Here is a 24,910-nt window from a genome sequence, read left to right on the forward strand (position 1 = left end):
ATGCCGCATGCGCGGTTTAGCGGCGGTTGCTAGGCGTTTGCCGAGCGTTAATAACGCCCCACAAACGCCTATAATGCAGTTTGAGTGGTGTTACCGCTCCGCAAACACCCCGCAACCGCGTCACAACCGCACCGCAAACGCCGGCCGGGCGTTTGCGGAGCGGCACCATAGACGAGAATAGGAGGCTTCAACGCCTCCTGACTCGTCCAGAGGCATCCGTTTAGCCACGACGCGACGCAAACGCTCCCATTAGAACAGCACCATGTGCTGTAATGTGCAGAATTGGCAGAGGCGTTTGGGAAGCGGTAAAAACGCTTCCCAAATGCCTCTCTGCCGCCTGCACACAGCGCTAGTGTGAACGTAGCCTAAGGCTGGCCATACATTATACAATTATCTGCAGATTTTCTGCCCAATTTCCTTTAGATTTACCTTCAACTATGTAGTGCAAGGGCCTGCCTAATTGGATATAACTGAAAGTGTTGTTTAGGTTTGTCCTCCTATTATATGGTTTTTGGTAAATCTAAACCAAAAATCTGCAGATAATTGTATAATGTATGGCCAGCCATAATGTTTCTTTTTACTGGTTTTCCATGGAGTAGACAGAGAACTTCAAGCAGCTCTGAAAGCTCCAGCAGCTGGTTCAGAGTATTGCCAATCAGTCTCCTGGTGTGAGTGCTGCTGTATAGGCTGACATCATTAGATTCAGAACCGAGTTAATACAATATAAAAATATAGAGAAATAATGTAACAATGTATCTCTGCAAGCTTGAACTTGTTCTGTTATTTAGAAACTATCCCTTTCAGGAGAAAAGCAATGGAAGCCTCCAAAATATTCTCATGACAAGTTTACTTTAACGGCTTCTATACCGGGCACTTTTACACCTTCCTGCCCAGGCCAATTTTCAGGTTTCAGCGCTCTCACACTTTGAATGACAATTGTGCGGTCATACAACATTGTACCCAAACTAAAATTTTATCATTTTCTTCACACAACTAGAGCTTTCTTTTGGTGGTATTTAATCACCGCTGGGGTTTTTATTTTTTGCTAAATTAACAAAAAAAGACCGAAAATTTTGAAAAAAAAAAAAACACATTTTTCTTTGTTTTTGTTATAAAAGTTTGCAAATAAATAATTGTTGTTTAGAAATTTAGGCCAAGATGTATTCTACTACATGTCTTTGGTGAAAATAACCCAAATTAGGATGTATTTTTTAGTTTGTAGGAAAGTTATAGAGTTCACAAACTATGGTATAGATCTGAATATTGATCAATCCTGAAGTACTGACAGCCAATCTAATTTCTTGAGGTCCAAGAATGTCAGAACAGTACAGATATCCCCCAAATGACCCCTTTTTGCAAAGTAGACAGTCCGACGTACTTCATAAGAGGCATGGCGAGTTTTTTGAAGTTGTAATTTTTTTGTCATAATTTTTTGGAAAATGAAAAAAATTAAAAAAATTATTTTCACTATTTTTTTTTTACATGCTGTCACCAGTGCAGTACAGCGTCATCATATAACTGGCATGGCGTTGAGCAGGGACACTGACTAGTGACAGTATGGAAAAACAAATTATAATTTTTTTTAATTTTTTTTATTAGTTTTAATTACATTTTAGTTTTCTTTTTTTTAAGATTTTTTTTCATATTTTACTATGACCAAAGTAGTACAATGCTACCATAGTAACCGTGTACTACTTTGGGGAAGTGATCAGTATTTTTTTTTTTTTTTTTTACACAATTTGCTTATAGCAAAGAATTACTTTGCTATAAGCAAGCATTTACCTCAATTACATCGATTCATTCAGGGTTTTTTTTTGTGCTTAGCTGTGATTTGGCCACAGCTAATCACGACACAGCTGAGCTGTGATTGGCCCAGCTTGTGCATGTGATCACTGTGACCATTCACAGCTAGACACACTAGTATACAATGGATGGCATGAAAGGAAGCCATTCATTGTATACAACTGTCATGTGACCTGCTGTGATTAGTCACAGCAGGTCACATGGTACCAGCAACAGGGAGCGGTACACAGATCTGTCATCAGCCGCGTCCGTGGTACACGGCCGGTGAAAGCATGCACCGCTGCGCGGCTCTGCAGGCATGCAAACTGCGCATGCCTGAAAGAACACCATATGGCATCCACCCGGAAGGACGAGGGGTTTTGCAGACCACCATCTGGCTATAGGTCGGGCGGGAACCTGTTAAAGCAACAAACTTAGATAGTTCAGTGTGAGCATTTGATAAAAAATAAACAAACACAAATGTAGAGATGGGAAGATCTTGAAAATAAAAATGAAAAAGAAGAAGAGTGTGGAATATGTTCTTTTACAATAATAAATAATATATCTATGACAGGGTACTCAAAACTATATTACATGATTTCTGAGTCCTAAATTATCACAAGTTCTCTCAGCTGAATTCAAAACAAATCTTGGTATACAATTCAAGTAACACTGCACTTCTCAAACAAGAGAAATTTGCATTTCTGCCACTAGGGGGCACTGCAGGGGAAATACTCCAGTTTAGTTTGCTTGTGGGCTCCATATTGTACCTCCTACACTTAGGTGATTGTTGGGATACAGTAGATAATAGTTTCTGTCCTCTCAGGCATTGACAGGTAAGATAGTAAATTTGTCTGACAAATTAGTTTATCTTCATAACCTTTAAATGATTCCTATGAATACTCTCCACCAACACAGCATAATGTTTCCCTATAGTCTGCCCAGTAAATTGGATTTTCTTTTCCTCCTGTCATGAAAATGGTGAGACCAACATCTAGACCAGAGGTTCTCAACCTGGGGGTCGCGACCCCTTTGGGGGTCGAACGACCATTTCCCAGGGGTCGCCTAAGACCATCGGAAAACACATATTTCCGATGGTCTTAGGAACCGAGACACCGCTCCTCTGTCTCAGGCGATCTGTGGGCGGGATGATATGCTGCCCCTGTCACCTGGCTACACCTCCGGGATCACTCAACAGCTCCGCCTCCTCGCCGCTGATTGGCCACCGGAACTGTAGCTCAGGAGAGGCACACAGGCGGCCAATCACCGGTGAGGAGGTGGAGCTTGGAGAGGAGGAGCCGAGCGGCAGCGCGCGGAGATCAACGAAGATCGAGGGAGCTGCAGGAGCGAGTGAAGAGAGAGGCCAGAGAAGGAAGACAGCTGACAGGTAAGTGCAAATTTTGCTGCTGCAGCCAGGTATGCAGGCTGTAGATGGGAGAGGGAGAGAGCGAGCCCAGGCTGGAGCAGGAGTCAGCAAGGTAAGTATCATTGGTGTCAGTGGGAGGGATAGTGCCCCATCATTGGTGTCACTAATACCAACGATGGGGCACTATTCCTCCCCCCACTGACACCAACGATGGGGCACTATTCCTCCCACTGACACCAACGATGGGGCACTATTCCTCCCACTGACACCAACGATGGGACACTATTCCTCCCACTGACACCAACGATGGGGCACTATTCCTCCCACTGACACCAATGATGGGGCACTATTGCTCCTACTGACACCAATGATGGGGCACTATTCCTCCCACTGACACCAATGATGGGGCACTATTCCTCCCACTGACACCAATGATGGGGCACTATTCCTCCCACTGACACCAATGATGGGGCACTATTCCTCCCACTGATACCAATGATGGGGCACTATTCCTCCCACTGACACCAATGATGGGGCACTATTCCTCCCACTGACACCCACGATGGGGCACTATTCCTCCCACTGACACCAATGATGGGGCACTATTCCTCCCACTGACACCAATGATTGGGCACTATTCCTCCCACTGACACCAATGACGGGGCACTATTCCTCCCACTGACACCAATGATGTGGCACTATTCCTCCCACTGACACCAATGATGGGGCACTATTCCTCCCACTGACACCAATGATGGGGCACTATTCCTCCCCCCACTGACACCAATGATGGGGCACTATTCCTCCCCCCACTGACACCAATGATGGGGCACTATTCCTGCCACTGACACCAATGATGGGGCACTATTCCTCCCACTGACACCAATGATGGGGCACTATTCCTCCCACTGACACCTACGATGGGGCACTATTCCTCCCACTGACACCAACGATGGGGTACTATTCCTCCCACTGATACCAACGATGGGGCACTATTCCTCCCACTGACACCAATGATGGGGCACTATTCCTCCCACTGACACCAATGATGGGGCACTATTCCTCCCACTGACACCAATGATGGGGCACTATTCCTCCCACTGACACCAATGATGGGGCACTATTCCTCCCACTGACACCAATGATGGGGCACTATTCCTCCCACTGACACCAATGATGGGGCACTATTCCTCCCACTGACACCAATGATGGGGCACTATTCCTCCCACTGACACCAATGATGGGGCACTATTCCTCCCACTGATACCAACGATAGGACACTATTCCTCCCCACTGACATCAGTGATGGGGCACTATTCCTCCCACTGACACCAATGATGTGGCACTATTCCTCCCACTGCAAAATTACAGTTATGAAGTAGCAACGAAAATAATTTTATGGTTGGGGGTCACCACAACATGAGGAACTGTATTAAGGGGTCGCGGCATTAGAAAGGTTGAGAACCACTGATCTAGACTTTTCCACAGTGCAATTTCTGCTGAGAGTAAAACTGCAATTTGCAAATATTGTGAGAAGAAATATTCTTTTCCAAATGCTACAAGGATGACAAAATACATCCTGACATGCCAGAGGTGCCCTAAAGACATTGAAAAATACTTTATGGAATTAAATGATGAGAACCAAAATGAAAGTGCAAATAGCTTTTCCCTCCAGGGATCTTATTCCAGAAACACTCTTTCTGCTGCTTCTAGATCATCACAAATTGTAAAAAGCAAGATTAGTTTATTTACTTTATAACCTGTACTTTTATTTCAAGCATACTTTTATATACACTGAATTTCACATTTCCCCGATTTAACAAAATGACGTTCAATTTGTAAAACTACTCCGCAATTAATTTTTTTTTCTCTGAAAATTTCCATTTGTTCTGGAAAACCAGGGGAAAAAAAAAAAAAGTTTTTTTCCCATGGCTTCAACATTTTTGGAAATTTTACATTTGTATGCAAGCGTAACGCTTACCTTCTGTGACAACCAAATGTCAAATTATAAGATTTATAATATAATGTTGCTGCAGATGTTACAGTATATGCAAATCTTGACTTGCCTGTAAAAGCCAAAATTAGCCTCTCTCCTCCCTCAACCCTCCTTATTGGTCCTTCAATTGTGTGTCAGGACCTAAATCACCTGCTGGTGGCACTGTGGTTCCCAGAGCTGAAGGTCATAGTTTCAGTAGTCACCAGTGGGTGTCTCCAAGTAGTCAGCAGATCCCAGTAATCAGTCTCCACCTGCTGCTGGCTAGGTATATAATCTCTCCCCTAGCTTCCTTTGGGCCCTCAGTGTTTTGCCTGTGAGTCACATACCTGGTTATTGATGCTCTGGTCCGGTTCCTGATCTTGTCCTTAACCACGATTCCAAATGTGATCCTGTTTCTGAATCCTGTTACCCCATTCTGCTCCCCTTGTTCCTAATCCCAGTTCTGGTCCCCTTCCTGATCCTGATTTGTGGTTGTGTCCCTCACCTCTTGGCTTAACCTGTCTATGCGTGTTCTCCTCTATTGGTTTACATTGTTTCATAGTTAAGTTGATTATGTATTCTGTCACATGCTTCACTGTCACGTATATATTTTCACTTTTGCTTGTATAAAGTTTGCTGGTGTTGGATGGGTTTTTGCTTATTAATAAATCTTACTTTAGTCACATTCAGTCTGGTCCCAGTTTCCTTACGTGCAGCCTACCGATCTGGCTATCCCTGCCTTCACTGACCAAATGATAAGCTCAGGCGGTCAGACCAGACTGAGCATTTACCGGAATATTCAAAACGTCTTCTACTGACACAACGGGGCACTATTCCTCCCAATGACACCAATGATGGGGTACTATTCCTCCTATTGACACCAATGATGGAGAACTATTCCTCCCACTGACACAACTTATGGGGCACTATTCCTCCCATTGACCTATGATGGGGTACTATTGATCACTGACGCAGGGGAATTTTTGCTACCTGACTGCCAACCCTGAGGCATTTCATACTCTGACACCAACGATGGGGCACTATACCTCCTTGCACTGACAACCCACCCTGTGAAATTTTGTTACTCCTACTAATCACTGGCCGTGTGGCATTTTTTAGCTCATTGGGGGCATTGATCTGGAAAGTATAAATAAACTTTTGATTTCCCAGATCAAGCTCTCCTGAGTTGAACTGTCTGTGCTTTTACATGCATTTAGCTGCATGAACCAGGTTAAATGGTCCCAGGATGCACATATTTCTTGTTTATGTAAATGAACCTAGACTGAATGCACCAAGATGCTGTTGAACGTATAGATGTGCATTTAGTCATAGAAAAGTATTACATGCTTCCAAATGCGTTTCGAAATTGGCTCCAACCGCATATGGAGGTATGCATTTTGACACCCATGTGCATGAGGCCTCACTCCTTCTAGCCACTAGATATGAGCTCAGGTGTCCTCTGAACTCATCTCTACCCAACTCCAAACTTGCGCACTTTCTTCCTATAATATGCTGAGGGCCGGTCATTCCTGCTCTGGTCCTCTGTCTTTACATGAGCTGCAGGGTGAGAATGACCCGGACCACAACTCATTGGAGAAAAAAAGAGAGTGCAAGTTCAGGGTATGCCTGAGCTCATCTCTACTAGCCACCAACCCTGCAAAATTGACTGACTTACAGCATTTATTACTCCCACTAATCACCGACTTGGAGCATTTATTATTCCCACTAATCACTGACTTGGAGCATTTATTACTCCCACTAATCACCGACTTGGAGCATTTATTACTCCCACTAATCACCGACTTGGAGCATTTATTATTCCCACCAATCACTGACTTGGAGCATTTATTATTCCCACTAATCACTGACTTGGAGCATTTATTATTCCCACTAATCACTGACTTGGAGCATTTATTACTCCCACTAATCACTGACTTGGAGCATTTATTACTCCCACTAATCACCGACTTGGAGCATTTATTATTCCCACTAATCACCGACTTGGAGCATTTATTATTCCCACTAATCACCGACTTGGAGCATTTATTACTCCCACCAATCACAGGCCTGAACTCCCACCAATCACAGACCTGCAGCCTTTATTACTCCGACCAATCACTGAGTTGCATAGTTTATTACTCCCACTAATCAGCAACTTGCAGCATTTATTACTCCCACCAATCACTGGCTTGGAGCATTTATTACTCCTACTAATCACCAACTTGCAGAATTTTTTTTTTACTCCTACCAATCTTGGATTTGCAGTGTTTATTACTCTCACCAATCATCGAATTGCAGCATTTGTGACTTGCACCAATCACTGACTTGCTGCAAGTCGGTGATTGGTGGGATTCATAAATGCTGCAAGACAGTGATTAGTGGAGCAATAAACTGTGCAAGTCAGATATTGGTGGTGGTAATAAGTGTCACATTAATTACTCCCACCAATCACTGACTTGCGACATTACTCCCACCAATCTGCGGCATTACTCCCACCAATAACCAACCTGCGGCATATATTACTCCCACCAATCACCAACCTGCAGCATTTATTACTCCCACCAATCACCAACCTGCGGCATTTATTACTCCCACCAATCACCTACTTGCAGCATTTATTACTCCCACCAATCACCAACCTGCGGCATTTATTACTCCCACCAATAACTGACTTGCGGCATTTATTACTCCCACCAATCACCGACTTGCGGCATTTGTAACTCCTATCGCACACTACCTCCGGGGCATTTTTTGCTGCCACCAACCACAGTCAGGTCCCCTGGCAGTGTGCAGACAATGAGGTGTCCCTGCTGTGTACATAGGACCCCATTCTGAGTGTTCACCACCTGGGGATCTATGAAATGTTGTTAATAGAGGTGACAACATCTGTAGCCGACCAATCAGCGTCCAGACAACTTACCCACAGCGTGCCCAGAGTTGTCACCGCAGGGAGATCTGTGTCCTCCAACATCTGTCCAGTCCTGGCCGCCAGCCTGACACCTGCACAGATGACACTGATTAGTAGTACACTGATGATGGCACTGACACCCTCCTGTATTATTGTCCCGGGTTCCGTGTGTACAGCTTATCACAGTGCAGAGCCGGGGCTTTGTACACGATGGTCTGTATGGAGTCCACAGGCTGCACTTACAGAGCCCTGGACTAGTAAACGTGTAAGAGATGGGAGCCGTTCATGTCTCCTCACACACACAGCATACACGTCAGTGTACACGGCTCACCGGGCCAGAACTACACTACAAGTGTCCTCCCATCCCGCCCTGTCAGACCCTCCTGTACCTCCTCTACTCAGCTCCTCAGCAAGACGTGGCTCGCCGTGCAGTGCATGCTGGGAGTGTTCTCTGCTTCACACGCGGACGTCCTCCTCTGGCCGCCATCTTAGTGGTGGCATGTGAAAAATCTCATTCAAAGCTGACTGAATGTACTTCTCGCAGTTTGTCAGTAATGTTTTGCTTTACTTGGTGGGAACTGTCAATGTAAAGTGTAATATTACTAAATAGTGAAACACGGTTGTCAAATACAGCATATTTCTGGGGTGGGGTCCTGAGGTACCCCACTTTGTGGCTGCCAGCTGTCCCTCATTTGAAGGGACTCTCCATATTTTGTATCCAAGGCCCTCCTCATGTGTCCCTCTTTTAGCTCTGGTGGAGAGATTTATATAAGAAGAAAGAATTTATATAAGAAAACAAACCATTGTAGCTTCTTATGCAATAAACCTTTACCTATACTTGGCTTATTGCACAAGTTGAAGTACAACTAAGGCCTTGTTCACATGGGAGTACTTGAACGTACAATAAAGTAAATAGAACCAGCGCCACGGAAAATATATATAAATCAATAAGCTGCAAAACCTAACCTATAGAAGTGTATAGGGTGTACCAAGTATATAAAAAACAATAGGAATATTGCAGGATGAGCTCCAAGGAGTAATAATCTGCAGAACTGAAGATCCACTTCAAAGATACCGAATATCCTCAATAGAAGAAGCTCAGACCGCCACTAACAATGGTGTCCAAACTGACACCAGTATAGACAGCGTGTATTCAAGATAGCTCAAACAAGCCCAGCTAAGCTTGCACATGCGCCATGCAAGCGGACCAGTAGTGTGCTGACGTCACATCCAAAAGCTTCACCCTACGCGTTTCGTCATCAACGTCCTCACGGAGCATCCTGCAATATTACTATTGTTGCTGTCATCTACCAATCTTCGCTCCCAGAGCAAAAAGCGCTTTATGCTGGTGCAGGGGCGGACTGACAACTCATGGGGCCCCCGGGCAATAGGGGATCATGGGGCCCCTGTGTCCTTGCCCAAACTCAAAAAAGCCTATGAAAAAGGTTACCAGCGGCATCTCATGGGGCCCCCTACTGACCCCGGGCCCTCGGGCAGTGCCCGAGTTTCCAAATGGTCAGTCCGCCCCTGTGCTGGTGTATCATATATCAGTATATTGCTCTGGTGAGTTTTATTTAACCGATTTTGGTGGTGGATTCACTTGGTGATAATAAATTATATTTTTTGGACACTATTGATTATTTGAACTTTATATTTTTGGACTTTATTTTTATTGCATTTTATATTTTTCATTTTCTGTTTTTCTCACTGATTACTATTGGTTTGATGTTTAATTGTATACACTTTAGCGCAACTTGTTTTTTTATATACGTAGTACTTGAACGTACGCCTGTTTGAGGGTTGTTTCCCTGCACAGGGATGCCTAGGTGTTCCGTACATCCCTGTGGAGGAAGTTCCATTCATGTAAATTAGGATTCAGCAGCTGCTGTTCCCAATCTGCCGGCTGTGCGGGTGCCTGTCCCCAGATGTACACTGCGTTTAGGAACACGCACGTGCACCACTGTCAAATTGGGAGCAGCAGCTGTATCCTAATTGACATGAATGGAACGTCCTTTACAGGGGTGCATGGAACACCTATGCATCCCTGGGCAGGGAAACAACCCTCAAACGGGCGTACGTTCAAGTATGCCCATGTGAACAAGATCTTAGTTGTACTTCAACTTGTGCAATAAGCTATTGCACAAAACACCTATGCATCCCCCAAAAAAAACTATTTTGAAAAAAAAATATTTTTGACTTTTTGCTATAAAACATACCCATTAAAAAAAATTAAAAATCAAATTTCTTCATAAATTTAGGCCAAAAGGTATTCTGTGACATGTCTTTGCTAAAAAAAAACAAATAAGTGTATATTAATTGGTTTACGTGAAAGTTATAGCGTCTACAAATGGCGGTATAGATACTGGAATTTTTATTTATTTTATACTAGTAATGGCGGCGATTAGCGACTTATAGCGGGACGGTGGTGGGCTTTTTGACACTGGGTGGGAACTGACTAACTGCCACTGACATCCCAAGTGACACTAATACAGTGATCAGTGCTAATAAAAAGCACTGACACTGTGCTAATGAAACTGGGCAGGAAAGGGTTAACATCTGGGGTGATCAAAGGGTTAACTGTGTGTGTTTTACATTGTGTGCTGTGTGTTGTGTTTTACTAGGAAGACATGCTGCTTTGTATTTCTCTGCTGTGCAGAGAGATAGATAGCAGCATGAACATGCTGACAGGAGAGAGATCTGTGCTGTTTACACACAGGTCTCTCCCGTCAGCTTCCCCCACCGATCGCCAAGTGTGGGACCCGGTGATTGACATCTCTAACCACCAATAGCAGCGCGGGTAGTGAGGCGCACATGCCCCCTACTCAGAAATGCAAATCACATATATATACAGTATTTTACGCAGCCCTGCTGCCCTCTGGCAGTCTTTCTGCTATATGGCGAAGGGCAAGGGATGGAATCACCGGCTGAAAAAAAAAATTACCAGGATCTCAGTAAAACCATTTCAACCAGAGGATGTACGGGTATGTAAATTAAATAGCAGTGGCTTGAGGGGATAGAACCCCTGACACTTTTTTGCTGTCTTTTTGGGAGATTCGCTTTCTCTCAGGGCTCATTCGCATGGGCTCGGAGAGCTGTACAGTGTGAAGAGGCGTGTGTTTATACAGCCGGGAGGTGCCCAGGAATGACAAGTGTTTGCGTACAGACGCCTATACAGATCAGTAGCTGTATGTGTGTCACCACACATCCAATCGTTTGCATGAATACATGCATACAGCTGCAGGTTGCAATTGATTTTTATAAACGTCCGTACACAAACATCTGTCACTCCCAGCCCCATAAACACACACCTCTTTACATTGTACAGGCCAACTGTTCTGGGTGAATGAGACCTAATCACCAATTTCACCTGCAAGGTAGGCGAATGGAAATCCAAAAGGTTGAGCTGCCACCAGATCAAGAATAAAAGAGATGTCTTGTTCCTGTGACAACTATTGGAGAGATATCCTCTCACTTCCTGTTGAGTCATCTAAGACAGAAAGTGAGGCAAATCTCCCTAATATGGGTCCATTCACACGGGCAATCCATTTTTTTCATCACTTCAGTCGTGTTTTTTTTTCTTTCAAAATCGGAGCTAAACAGATCAAGACTTCACTTTTTACCTACGTTTTCATATCCGTTTACATCTTTTTTTTTCATCAATTTCTCGTCAGTTTCTCATCAGTTTTTATATCAGTTTTTGTAAATAATTTACCAATGCAAAAACAGCTGCATATACATCCATTTTTGATCCGTTTGCATCTGTTTTTCATTCGTTTACATTTGTTTTTCATCCGTTTATTTCTGTTTTTTCATCGATTTCTCATCAGTTTCTATATCAGTTTTTTTAAATAATTTACCAATGCAAAAACAGATGCATTTACATCCATTTTTGATCCATTTACATCCTTTTTCATCCATTTACACTCATTTTTCATCCGTTTACATCTGTTTTATCATCAGTTTCTCATCAGTTTTTATATCAGTTTTTTAAATAATTTACCAATGCAAAAACAGGTGCATTTACATCCATTTTTTATCTGCTTACATCCGTTTTTCATCTGTTTATATTTGTTCTTCATCCGTTTACATCTGTTTTTTCATCAATTTCTCGTCAGTTTCTCATCAGTTTTTATATCAGTTTTTTAAATCATTTACCAATGCAAAAACAGATGCATTTACATCTGTTTTTCATCTGTTTTTTCATCAATTTCTCATGTTTCTCATCAGTTTTTATATTTGTTTTTTAAATCCTTTACCAATACAAAAACGGACTGAATGTCCGTTTACATCTGTTTTTCATCTGTTCCATTTTTTTTATCAGTTTTTTAAATAATTTACGTATCCATTTTTGATCTGTTTACATCCGTTTTTCATCCGTTTACATCTGTTTTTTCATCAATTTCTCGTCAGTTTTCCATCAGTTTTTATATCAGTTTTTTAAATCCTTTACCAATGCAAAAACGGACCAAATGTCCGTTTACATCTGTTTTTCATCTGTTCCATTTTTTTATCAGTTTTTTAAATAATTTACTTATCCATTTTTGATCTGTTTACATCCGTTTTTCATCTGTTTACATCTGTTTTTTCATCAATTTCTCGGAAGTTTTCCATCAGTTTTTATATCAGTTTTTTAAATCCTTTACCAATGCAAAAACAGACCGAATGTCCGTTTACATCTGTTTTTCATCTGTTCCGTTTTTTTTTTTTTACGGAAGAAAAATAAGGTTTTCTTTTGTTAAAAAAATGGCTGTTAACAGATGCGGACATTAATGGATGTAAACAGATGATCATCCATTTATATCCACTAGTTCATAAAAATACATAGGTGTCCGTTTTTCTTCCGTAAACAGAAAGATGAAAAACGCACATACGGAACGCCCGTGTGAAAGAGCCCTTAGATACAGGGAAAATGACAGAAGTTTGAACCCTCAGCTACTCTTTTTTTTCTTTTTAAATGCCGGCTTTAGATATACAGTTGCAAGAAAAAGTATGTGAACCCCTTGGGATTACGTGGAGATTTGCATGAATTGGGCATAAAATGTGCTCTGAACATCATCTAAGTCACAACAATAGAAGAACACAGTCTGCTGAACATAATACTACACAAACATTAGATGTTGCCATGGTTTAATTGCACATAACATGTAAACATTCACAGTGCAGGGAGGAAAAAGTATGTGAGGCCCTAGATTAATGACTTCTCCCAGAGCTAATTGGAGCCAGGAGTGAGCCAACCTTGACTCCAATCAGTGTGATGATATTGGATGTGTTGCTGACAGCTGTCCTGCCCTTAAAAAACACACACCTGTTTTGGGTTTACTGGTTTCAAGAAGCACTGTCTGATGTGAACCATGCCTCGCAGAAAAGAGCTCTCAGAAGACCTACGATCAAGAATTGTTGACTTGCATGAAGCTGGAAAGGGTTACAAAAGTATCTCCAAAAGCCTTGATGTTCACGTGTCCACGGTAAGACAGACTGTCTACAAATGGAGAAAGTTTAGCACTGTTGCTACTCTCCCTAGGTGTGGTCGTCCTGTAAAAATGACTGCAAGAGCACAGCGCAGAATGCTGCATGAGGTAAAGAAGAATCCCAGAGTGTCAGCTAAAGACCTACAGAAATCTCTGGCACATGCTAACATTTTTGTTGACACATCTACAATAAGGAAAACATTAAACAAGAATGGAGTACATGGGAGGACACCACGGAGGAAGCCATTGCTGTCCAAAAAGAATATTGCAGCACGTTTGAAGTTTGCAAAAGAGCACCTGGATGTTCCACAGCACTACTGGCAAAATATACTGTGGACAGATGAAACCAAGATTGAGTTGTTTGGGAAGAACACACAACACTATGTGTGGAGAAAAAAAGGCAGCACACCAACATCAAAACCTCATCCCCACTGTAAAACATGGCGGAGGGAGCATCATGGTTTGGGGCTGCTTTGCTGCCTCAGGGCCTGGACGGATTGTTGTCATTGATGGGAAAATTAATTCCAGAGTTTATCAAGACATTTTGCAGGAAAACAAACGACCATCTGTCTGCCAACTGAAGCTCCGCAGAGGATGGGTGATGCAACAGGACAATGACTCAAAGCATACAAGTAATTCAACAAAACAATGGCTGCAACAGCACAGAATACGCCTTCTGGAGTGGCCCAGTCAGAGTCCTGACCTCAACCCAATTGAAATGCTGTGGCATGACCTTAAGAGAGCGATTCACACCAGACATCCCAAGAATATTGCTACACTGAAACAGTTTTGTGAAGAGGAGTGGTCCAAAATTACTCCAGATCGTTGTGCAGGTCTGATCTGCAACTACAGGAAACGTTTGGTTGAGGTTATTGCTGCCAAAGGAGGGTCAACCAGTTATTAAGTCCAAAGGTTCACATACTTTTTCCTCCCTGTACTGTGAATGTTTACATGTAATGTGCAATTAAACCATGGCAACATCTAATGTTTGTATAGTATTATGTTCAGCAGACTGTATTCTTCTATTGTTGTGACTTAGATGACGTTCAGAGCACATTTTATGCTCATTTCATGCAAAACTCCACATAATCCCAAGGGGTTCACATACTTTTTCTTGCAACTGTACATTTGGTACTTGTAAACCATAAATCAAATATCATTGCTGGAAGACATAGTCCTCATAGAGACCCAAGGTAGATGGTAGGCCTACAATAGGCCATAAGTATGACTTAATAATCCTTGAAGAAATATAAATCAACATCCAGAGGCAGATTGTAATAAGCAGAAAGCTATATGTATAGATATAATATCTTAAATTGTAGAGTATCCATGAGGCAACCGCCGTCTGGAATATGAGTGGCAGAGCCCTGCCAGCATGTAGATATAGCTATCCGCCAGATATGAATCAGAATGTCACTGATAATAACTGAACCAGGTGAAGGCGATGAATAGATCTTTGATGGACTATGCAAATAAGGTGCTGTGCACCGACTGTAAAATGTAACATTATGTCTCCATCCTGTAGTAAGAGAGTAACAAGGAGAAAGTCAGTGAAGCTGCAGCTGTAACAAACTTCTAGCAATGAGGGCCTGTCGGCTGTGTGTCCAGCACAGTGTGAGGAAGGTGTCACTCACCACTTGCTCAGTCAAAAGATAACCACATGCTTTTCCTCCATTTGCTGGATTCCATGTGCAGAGTACCGGAGGCAGCCGTCTGGCACCGCTTCTTAAGGAGTACACATGGTGATCAGTGGATGCCTTGCATAAGCGTGATGCTCCATGTCCCCAAAGGGACTAGGTGTATAGCACCTATGCACCGGCCAGCCGTGACATCACTGATGTGTGACATCAATGCGTTTTGCCGATGGACGTATCTTACTCAGTTTCGTCAGGACTAATAGGGAGCAAGGCTGTGGAGCTTGTTTATATCAGGCCAAGACCCACTCATATATGTATATTTACATATATGTAAATATACATATATGGGTGTACTTCCCACTGGCAAACAACTTAAAAGCAGTCATAATAGCAATACATATGCTTTACAGCAGCCACAGAGGAAAAATATTGTATGCAAGTATTCCTCACGAACAAGCACAGGGGACAAGTTTAACTAACATTACTTAAAACCAACCAGTGGGGAAAGAAGTGCCTGACCAGATCCAATATATAAAATTTTCTTCATTATGTAGAAATACCTGGAGACCTAATTCAACATTTAACCCTTTAAGGTATAATGTATCTAGCTTGTAGATCCAATGTTTTTCACGTTTTAACAGCTCCCTGTCAAACTTTCCTCTTCTCAACGGAAAATTAAGGGCATAAAATCCTTTTACCTTAGTACCTTCCAATTTACTCCCATGAAATTTAAAAAAATGTTGGGCCAAGTTACTTTCTTGTTCTTTGGATTTAATGGCTCTGAAATGTTCACCTATACGTATTTTAAGTTGCCTCTTAGTTTTCCCCACATAAATCTTATTACATGGGCATATCAACATATATAAAACTGTAGATGTTGAGCAATTAATGAGGCTCTGTATGCTTTATTGGACCTTATTTTCAGAGTCAGAGATCCTATCCATGTGGTCCACATATCTACATATCTGGCATTTACCACAGCTAAAATTCCTTTAGTACGGGAAGTTCGGGATGTTAGCCAGGTAGATTGCCCCAAAGGATGATAGTCAGAGTGAATGAGGAGGTCGCCCAAGTTTGGCGCTCATTTGGCTACCATTTGCGGACGGTGTCGCACAATTCTACCTAATTTGGGGCACTGCATTAGTATCTTCCAATGTTTTTCCAACACCTGTTTTATTTCTTTCCATTGTGCTCCATATTAAGTTATCACCCTAACAGGTTGGGAATAATGACCCTGATCATTAACATTAGAGTCCTCTTTTGGAGACAACAAAGTGTTCCTATCAGTGCCATATGGTCTTTGTTGCTTTTCTAATCTGAGAATGTGAGTATCCACATTCCCTAAATCTCTTATAGAGATCACGTACTTCCATCTTAAAATCATTAATATCTGAACAGTTTCTGCGACACCTCAGAAACTGTCCAATAGGGATAAAATTAATTAGGGAATGTGAATGATAACTTCTCACCTCAAGTAATGCGTTAGCCGCAGTAGGTTTCAGAAAAGTGTTAGTAACCAATTTACCATTGTCATGTCTAATAGTAAGATCCAGAAATGAGATTTGACATCTATCATAGATGTAAGTAAGTTTAATATTCAATGTATTATCATTCAGTTAATCAATTAATCAATTCAAATCTTCAATGTTTCCTCTCCAAACAAGAAAAACATCATCAATATATCTCAGCCATATCTGTACATGGGTGAGGAATAGCGAAGACTGGTACACAGATTGATTTTCCCAAAATCCAAGATGCAGGCAGGCATATGCTGGGGCCCAAGGGGTTCCCATGCTAGTACCTCTAATTTGTTGGTTGAAGCAATTGTTGAACTGAGAGAAATTATTATGCAACGCAAAATCCAACAGATCAACAAAAAAAACATTTTGTCTGCCCATAGCTGAGTAATGGATATCAAGGAAGTGGCAAATGACTCTGAGTCCACATTCATGTGGAATTGACATATAAAATGACTCAACGTCCACTCCCACTAGAATGGAATCTTCTTCAATAGTCAATTCCTGAATTTTTGCAAGAACATCCTTGGTATCTCTAACATAAGATGCTAAGTTAGGAACCATTTCATTAAGGAAAAGATAAATATATTTACTTGTTTTTTTCAAGGGGGCCGTGTATGGCAGAAACTATTGGTCTTCCCGTGGATTTAACGGGTCCTTATGAATTTTAGGGATTATATAAAAAGGTAGGAAAGTTAAATTCCTCCACCCTAAGGTATTCAAGTTCTTTCCTTGTTAATGAATTAGCTTCCTTCCCTAGGGTTAATGTGGAGTTAACTTTTGTCTGTGCTCACCTATGGGCATCGTCTGCTGTTCTCTGGGTTTTATTTCCTTCCCTTCCATCACTTCCTGGTCCGCCTCCTTGTTTGCCTGCCTATATAAGACATGCTCAGACTAGGCCACTTTGCCTGATCAACTTCCTAGTTGTCTGAGCTCCTGTGTGTTGCTATCTCCTGTATCCTGCATTGACTACTTGTGTACCGACCCTGGCTTTGTTCTCTGATTGTGCTTGTTTTCAACCTGTCCTGACCTCGGCTAGTCTATTGGATTTCCGTTTGTCTCCTCCCATTGTACTCTGCTCCTCCGAGCGGTCTCCTCATCCTCAGCTGGGTGTACCCAGGGGCCGCGACCTGGTCCCAGCTTGCTGCAAGTCCATCCCCACCGTCAGGGGCTCTGGTGAAGAAGCAGGCTAGGGCTTAGACTCCGCGCCCTGGGGAACCCCAAGTTGATGATCTACAAGGGCTCACTACCACAGGCGCTGACAGGTATGTATTAGAATCACCCAATTGACGTTTAACTTCCCTCACATAATTTTGTTCTTTTACAATGTCAACGTTTCCACCTTTGTCGCTTCTTTTAATTATTATATCTTCAGCCTTTCTTAGTTCCTTGATTGCTCTTCTCTCACTCTTAGTGAGATTATCCCCAAGAGGCATTTTCCACTCCAAACATTTCAAATCTGCAGACACTAGGTCAAGAAACGTTGCAATCCACCTATTACTACATATTTTGGGCATTTTTGTAGACCTAATTTTTAAATCCACTTTTCTTATGGCATCTATCTGATTGTCTTCTTCACCATCATCATAATCAGAAAATCCACCTTCCTCTGCTAAGGAAGTAAGTATTTCTAAAACTTCTTTATCTTCCATGTATGGATCCAAGGTGGGCCCTAGGCCTTCATTAGTTCTTTCATGAATCAACCTAAGGAGCACCTTCCTTAGAAACAAGTTAACATCCTTAAATACCTCGAATTCATCCCTGGGAGTCATAGGGGAAAATTACATCCCTTTGTTTAATAACTGTATATGTTCCTGCCAAAGTGGAAATTCAGTTAAATTTATAACCTTTAGATCCCCACAGTTGTTAACTACTACCACCTTTGATTCCTTGTTCTGCCTTTGCCCTCCTGTGATTTTCCTTTCATCTGTTTCTCCTTTCTTTTTTCCTCTGCCTACCTGAATTTGATCCGTAGTGGGTGGAGCCCCATCTCGTTGATCTAAAAAAGATACTGATTTATATAGATTTTCTGAGTCACTTTCACTAGATGGAATTTCACCGACTGATCTAGAATGGGACTGGAAAAACCTGCCTTTGGATCGACTTCTCCCTCTTTTAATAGTGAGATCAAAGCTATCACCTGTTTCCCAATCTTTAACATCTCGTTTGAATTTAGATTACTTAGTAATTTTGAGATTTTTCTGAACCTTCTCCACTTTCTTTCTAAGTTGTTCATGATGTTTCTCAAAACTTTCGATAGCTTTAAATGGGTCAAGACCAGTGACACTTTCCCCAATGGCCACATCAAGTTCTACTAATTGTATATTTTCCTCTTCAGCAATCAATTTCATACCAATAATCCTCTGTTCAATACACAGGGCCTTCCATTTGCTCAGAAATCTTACATTATGTAAATGTTCAGCTGGCACCACTTTACTTCTTAATCATAAGGGATAATGTTTTGTTTAATATAAGCTTCTAGAAAGCATACATCCCATTTCCGATTGAGATGTTTAATTACTAACTTCTTATGTTCTTTTAATCGAATTTTAATTACCTCATCTTTAGTAGTAATTTTTGAGTTCTCTGCAAGGAAGGCGCTGTGTATTTCTTGTTCAATATCATCACCAGATATAAAAGCCATGACTAATTTCCAACTGTGGTCACCAAAAACATTCAAAAATAAAAGTCCAATTGAGGTGATGAGTAACGCAGCATTAATCAATAAGCCGTAGCCTCATTTGGAAAAGGTCCATATAAACCCAAGAAAAATCAAACTATAGAAGCATAAAAGATAGAGGCCTGAAAAATAATAGTTATTGCCTGAAAAAAACAGTCACATCTCTGCTCTCTGTTCAGAGCCCTGTGTTGTTAGTAAACACGCAGGGCTCTGAACTGTCATTCACTAAGCCAACCAGCAGGCCTTGGCCATAAATCATTGGCCGGGACCTGCTGATTGGCTTGTGTTGTAACGAATGATAGCACACAACGGGCAGAGGGTGGTCACAGAGCGCAGGAGAGTTCGTTTTTGGTCACTCTACCCAGAAATGCCAGATCATGTATGTGATCTGGCACAGCAGGGCTGCTCTGCTGTAATAAAACTGTGGTAGGTGATCCTTAAGCGATTAACCACTTGACCTCCAGAGGATTTACCCCCCCTAAATGACCAGGCCTCTTTGTGCTACTTGGCGCTGCACTAATTCAACTGATAATTGCGCGGTCATGCAATGCTGCACCCAAACGAAATTTACGTCCTTTTTTTCACACAAATAGAGCTTTCTTTCGGTGGTATTTGATCACCTGTGCGCTTTTTATTTTTCATGCCATAAACAAAAAAAGGCCAAAAATTTTGAAGAAAAACTATTTTTTACTTTCAGCTATATAAAATATATAGTAAACTCAAAGTTGGTTATAAATTTAGGCCAAAATGTATTCTTTTACATGTTTTTGGTAAAAAAAATCCCAATAAGTGTATATTGATTGCTTTGTGTGAAAGTTATAGCGTCTACAAACTATGGTATAGATACTGCAATTTACGTCATTTTTTTGCTATACAGCGCTGCGCTAGTTTAATGGACAATTGCACGGTCATGCAATACGGTACATAAATGACATTTACATCCTTTTTTCCCACAAATTGAGCTTTCTTTCGGTGGTATTTGATCGCCTGTGCGGTTTTTATTTTTTGCGCTATAAAAAAAAAAGGCTGACAATTTTGAGGAACAAAAACAATATTTTGGACTTTTTGCTATAAAACATGTCCAGTAAAAAAAATTTTAAAAATCAAATTTAGTCATAAATTTCTGCCAAAATGCATTCTGCGACATGTCTTTGCTAAAAAAAAAAACAATACGTGTAAATTAATTGGTTTACGTGAAAGTTATAGCGTTTACAAATGGCGGGAAAGATACTGGGATTTTTAGGTTTTTTTTTATACTAATAATGGCGGTGATCAGCGACTTATGGCGGCGATCTGTAACTTATGGCGGCGATCAGCAACTTATTACGGGACTGCGGCGGACATTTTGACATTGAGGGGTACTGACTTGGGGTCATTGACATCCCCAGTGACACCAATACAGTGATCAGTGCAAAAAAAAAAAAACACTGACACTGTACTAATGGCACTGGGGAGGAAGGGGTTAAGTTTATTATTCAGGGAAAGGGTTAACTGTGTGAGGGGAGTGTTTTACTAGGGGGCGGGGGGGGGGTGTACTGCAGGGAACACCGCTGATCAGGAGAGAGAAACTCTTCTGTCCAGATCATCGTGTCCTGGAGCTGTCAGGGAACTGACAGAAAGCACAGCTACTGCAGCTGTGTTCTCTGTCAGCGATTGCCGCCGATAGCCGGGACATAGCCGGTAATGACCGGCTGTGACCCGGCGACTGACATCCGCAGCTGTGATCGGTGGGACAGATAGGGCGGCGGCGCGCCTCGCGCGCGCCCCCTACCTGTTTTCAAAACACAGGTTTTAAAACATGCTTTTGCCCAGCCGTGCCGCCCTGCCACCGTTTTTCTACAGTGGCTGGGCGGCATGTGGTTAAAGGGTGTCTTGACTGAAAAAAGGTTGAAAAACGCTTCATTAAGCAATGTAATAAGTTTGAGCTTTAAAGGAATGCCTGTGATAACTGTTGTCACGCAGATAGGAATATCTCAGAGGTTCACACTATAGTAGTGCTCCTGAAAAAAGACAGGAATTTTACAAGTTGTGGCATAGTGCATTGTGAGATATAATTTTTAGGATATTGTTTAAAAAAAGTAAAGTAAAAATGATGCAGAACAATATTTACAGAAAAAGTTATTACAAAGGAAAACTGGCAATAATACAAAAGCAAAATAAAATGTGGATCCAGAGTGAAGGTACAAAGTCCTGGGTTCTTTGAGTTCCAGGAGAGTTCAGTCAATGGCCATAAAATGGAATCAAGTCTTGGCTCTCAAGAAGTAAGACTCTGGGCAGATGTTCCATGATTGATGGTAAAGGAGAGCTCTAGTAGGCCGATGCAGACACTTTTCTGGTGCTTGAGGAGGGTGCTGACAGAAATGACCTGAACAATAAATAGATCAGAGGTGTGGCCAAGGAGATGATAAAAAATATTTATGATCATGCAGCTGCCACTCCCTCAGTTTTCTAAATGCATTAATATTTTGAGTATATTACATGCCATAATCTAATCACCCCTATTCTATCGTGTAGCATAAAATTACCTTCTGAACAAGACTACTCATGACCTACCTATGGAATGGGCCTTCTTAGGAAGAGGTACTGTATCTCATTGCCCTGCAGCGCTTTGTAAGATGGGAATGCTTAGTCTTAGAATGATGGTAGTGATAGTAGTGCTCTTCTACATTTAGTCGGATCATCATTATTAACCCAATTTACCCCTGGTTCACATATGTGCGACCCAAGATTTGTGTGGGCAGGAGAGCCCATTCATTTGAATGGACTCCCGTGCCCTGGGACACGCAGGGAAGACGTCCCTTCACTACTTTGGAAATCGCAACCCGCACGGGGGCCAAGGTTCCCAGTACGGTTGTGATTTCCAGTGTGGGCAGCGTGCCATTAGAATTAATGGCACCCACCTGTGGGTTCCACATTCCTCAGTGTGGATGGTGCTGCTGCAGGTATATGCGGTAGCGGCACCACCCACACAGATGTGAACCAAGCCTTAATCATACCAGAGGTTATGAATTACATATATATTTTAGCTCAGTCAGGAAATGTTGATTCTGCATTCCATGGCTTGCTGAAACATTTATGGTATGCCCTAAAGCTTGCCTCTGTAGGGAGAAAAGTTCAGATAAAGATGTATATTGTCTAAATGCCTGTTAAAGTGGTTGTAAACCCTTACATATACCCAGTGAAGGGACTGGCCTCAGTGATACACAGAGATTAAACAAATCCTCCTACAGAAGTTGTCCCTGTGTATCTGCAGTCTTCTTTTCTCTATAGCCGTTCAAAGTCCAGAATTTATAAAGCTTGTCTGAGAGTTCAGAAAAAAGGGGCAGAGAGCTAAAATTACACTCTGCAGAGCTCAGTGAGGAGAGTTCTGAGAGATGATTGGAGGGAAGGGACAAATCCCCTTTACACAGCACACAGGAACAGAGCTGAGGTTGTCAATCTGCTGGAGATCCCTTCCCTGTCACCATTTTTCTTTGGTGTTAGGAAAACTTGTCAGAAATGATTCATGCTAATAGCAGAGGAATGAGGCAGCCAGCAGATAGAAATTACACTTAATGCTCTTAATGGAGACAAGTACGCACTACAAAGGGATATGATTTGTTCATATGTCTGAGGATTATAAACGCTTTAAGCTACTTACATGTCATTATAGGTTTTAAAACCCGGGCCTGGATAAACAGGCAGTGACTGGGTATATGAGAGAGCTCATTAGAATATACCTAGGTATTAGTGATCTATTACTGCAAGCAGGCAGCACAGTGGCTAAATGTTTAGCCCTTCTACCTGGCAGCACTAGGGTCATTGGTTCAAATCCCAACCACAGCACCACCTGCTTGGAGTTTGCATGTTCTCCCTGTGCCTGTGTGGGTTTCCTCCCACACTCCAAAGACACGCTGGTGGGTTATTTGTATCCTGTCTAAATTGGCCCTAGTATGTGTATGTATGAATGTGAGTTAGGGACCTTAGATTGTACGCCCCTTGAGGGTTAGGGACTGACGTGAATGTACAATGTATATGTAAAGCGCTGCGTAAATTGATGGCGCTATATAAGTACCTGAAATAAATAGAAATAATAAATAAGTAATGTTACACTAGAATGGTTAGTGTTACTAAACCCAGGAACCTGCATTCACGATATCTGGTCTCGCACAGTGCACAGAACATGGAAATGGAAATATAAACTGTTAAATACCTTTTCTCATCAGCAGTATATAGCAGTCTTGTGACTTCTATCAGTGTCCAGCAGAGCACTGGTTAAAGCATGTAGGAAGTGTTTTCATTCTCCCCTCGATTGTCCTATGAGGCTGCATAATCCCTGTCTGGACAGTGCTGATTAGCTGCTCACATGCACTCTCCCAAGAAAAGAAAAACATTCTAGCAATACATACCAAACTGAGCATGTGCAGCTTGCCCCCCAGGCTGTGTTCTATCAGCAGGTGGATTGGAGACTGTAGAAGAAGGGGAGGAGAAGACAGGATTAAACAGCCTTTTTACACAATGCAGAGGATTAACCCCTTAGGTTCCACAGTGAGTATAACAAGCACGCTTTACTGCAAATATGGACTGATTTTACTATCGTGGGTTTTTATTAACACTTTGATGGCCATTCCCGAGTTGAATAGAAAGTCATTGGAAGTTTCCAGAAATGTTTACTGTATTTAAACGGCTATGGAATATGCCAATTCCTTGCTGACCCTACAGACAAAGATTTGACTCTTAACTTGTGCCGCAGACTGGAAAATTTTAACAGGATAAAGGTGCCACAGTATTTCTTTATTTGTAGCACAAACATACACTGGTCCTGACAGAAAAACATAAGCTGCCATTCCTGTTCTCCTGGAAACGCCTTTTAATACTCTGAGCCACTGACCTGCGACAAATATAGTACACGTGAAGGCAGAAGGAAAAATCTTCTTATTGATTTTTTTTCAGGTATAGCGCCATCAATTTACACAGCACTTAATCTATACAGTATATATAATGTACATTCACATCAGTCCCTAACCTTCAAGGGGCGGACAATCTAAGGTCCCGAACTCACATTCATACATACACATACTAGGGCCAATTTAGACAGGAGCCAATTAACCTACCAGCATGTCTTTGGAGTGTGGGAGGTACCTTGAGGAAACCCACGCAAGTACAGAGGGAACATACGGATACACAGAATATAACTGGATACTAACATTTATAGGTAAACTTGATCCAGGGAATATCCGATTGCCTCTCGGGGGATCAGGAAGGTATTTTTTTCCCTGCAGAAGCAAATTGGATCATGCTTTGCTGGGTTATTTTGCCTTCCTCTGGTTCAACTGTGGGTATAGGATAACTTTTTTTTTTTAATGGACTGGATGGACTTTTGTCTATTTTCAACTATACTAAACTATATAACATGCAAACTCAGTGTATGTAGTTCTGCAGGTATGTTCCAACCTGGAGCTTTTCAAAGTACTTCAGTATGACAGCCAGGAAACTCACATAGAAGAGGTCACATAAAGCTCCATCGTCTTTTTTTTCCTAAAGCCCAACTATGGTTGCTCCACCACTCTCCTCAACAAATTGACCCCCGTATGGTCT

General features: G+C 41.9%; 1 protein-coding gene across 4 annotated transcripts in view; it reads right to left on the minus strand.

Moving 5' to 3' along the window:
• Positions 1-8,473, minus strand: part of SLC35H1 (solute carrier family 35 member H1) — a 60,805-nt gene extending 52,332 nt beyond the window's left edge. For 2 of the 4 annotated variants that reach the window (XR_016312210.1, XM_089673398.1), the window contains exon 1: positions 8,044-8,409. The gene's annotated coding sequence lies outside the window, so the exon portion shown is untranslated. The other 2 variants (XM_089673396.1, XM_089673397.1) reach the window with 2 other exon arrangements.
• Between the last annotated feature and the right edge of the window lie 16,437 nt (positions 8,474-24,910).

The sequence above is a fragment of the Staurois parvus genome, unplaced genomic scaffold, assembly GCF_062004578.1.
Source record: "Staurois parvus isolate SC_StPar_1 unplaced genomic scaffold, SC_StPar_1.0 ptg000137l, whole genome shotgun sequence".
In the NCBI taxonomy this organism is placed as follows: Eukaryota; Metazoa; Chordata; class Amphibia; order Anura; family Ranidae; genus Staurois; species Staurois parvus.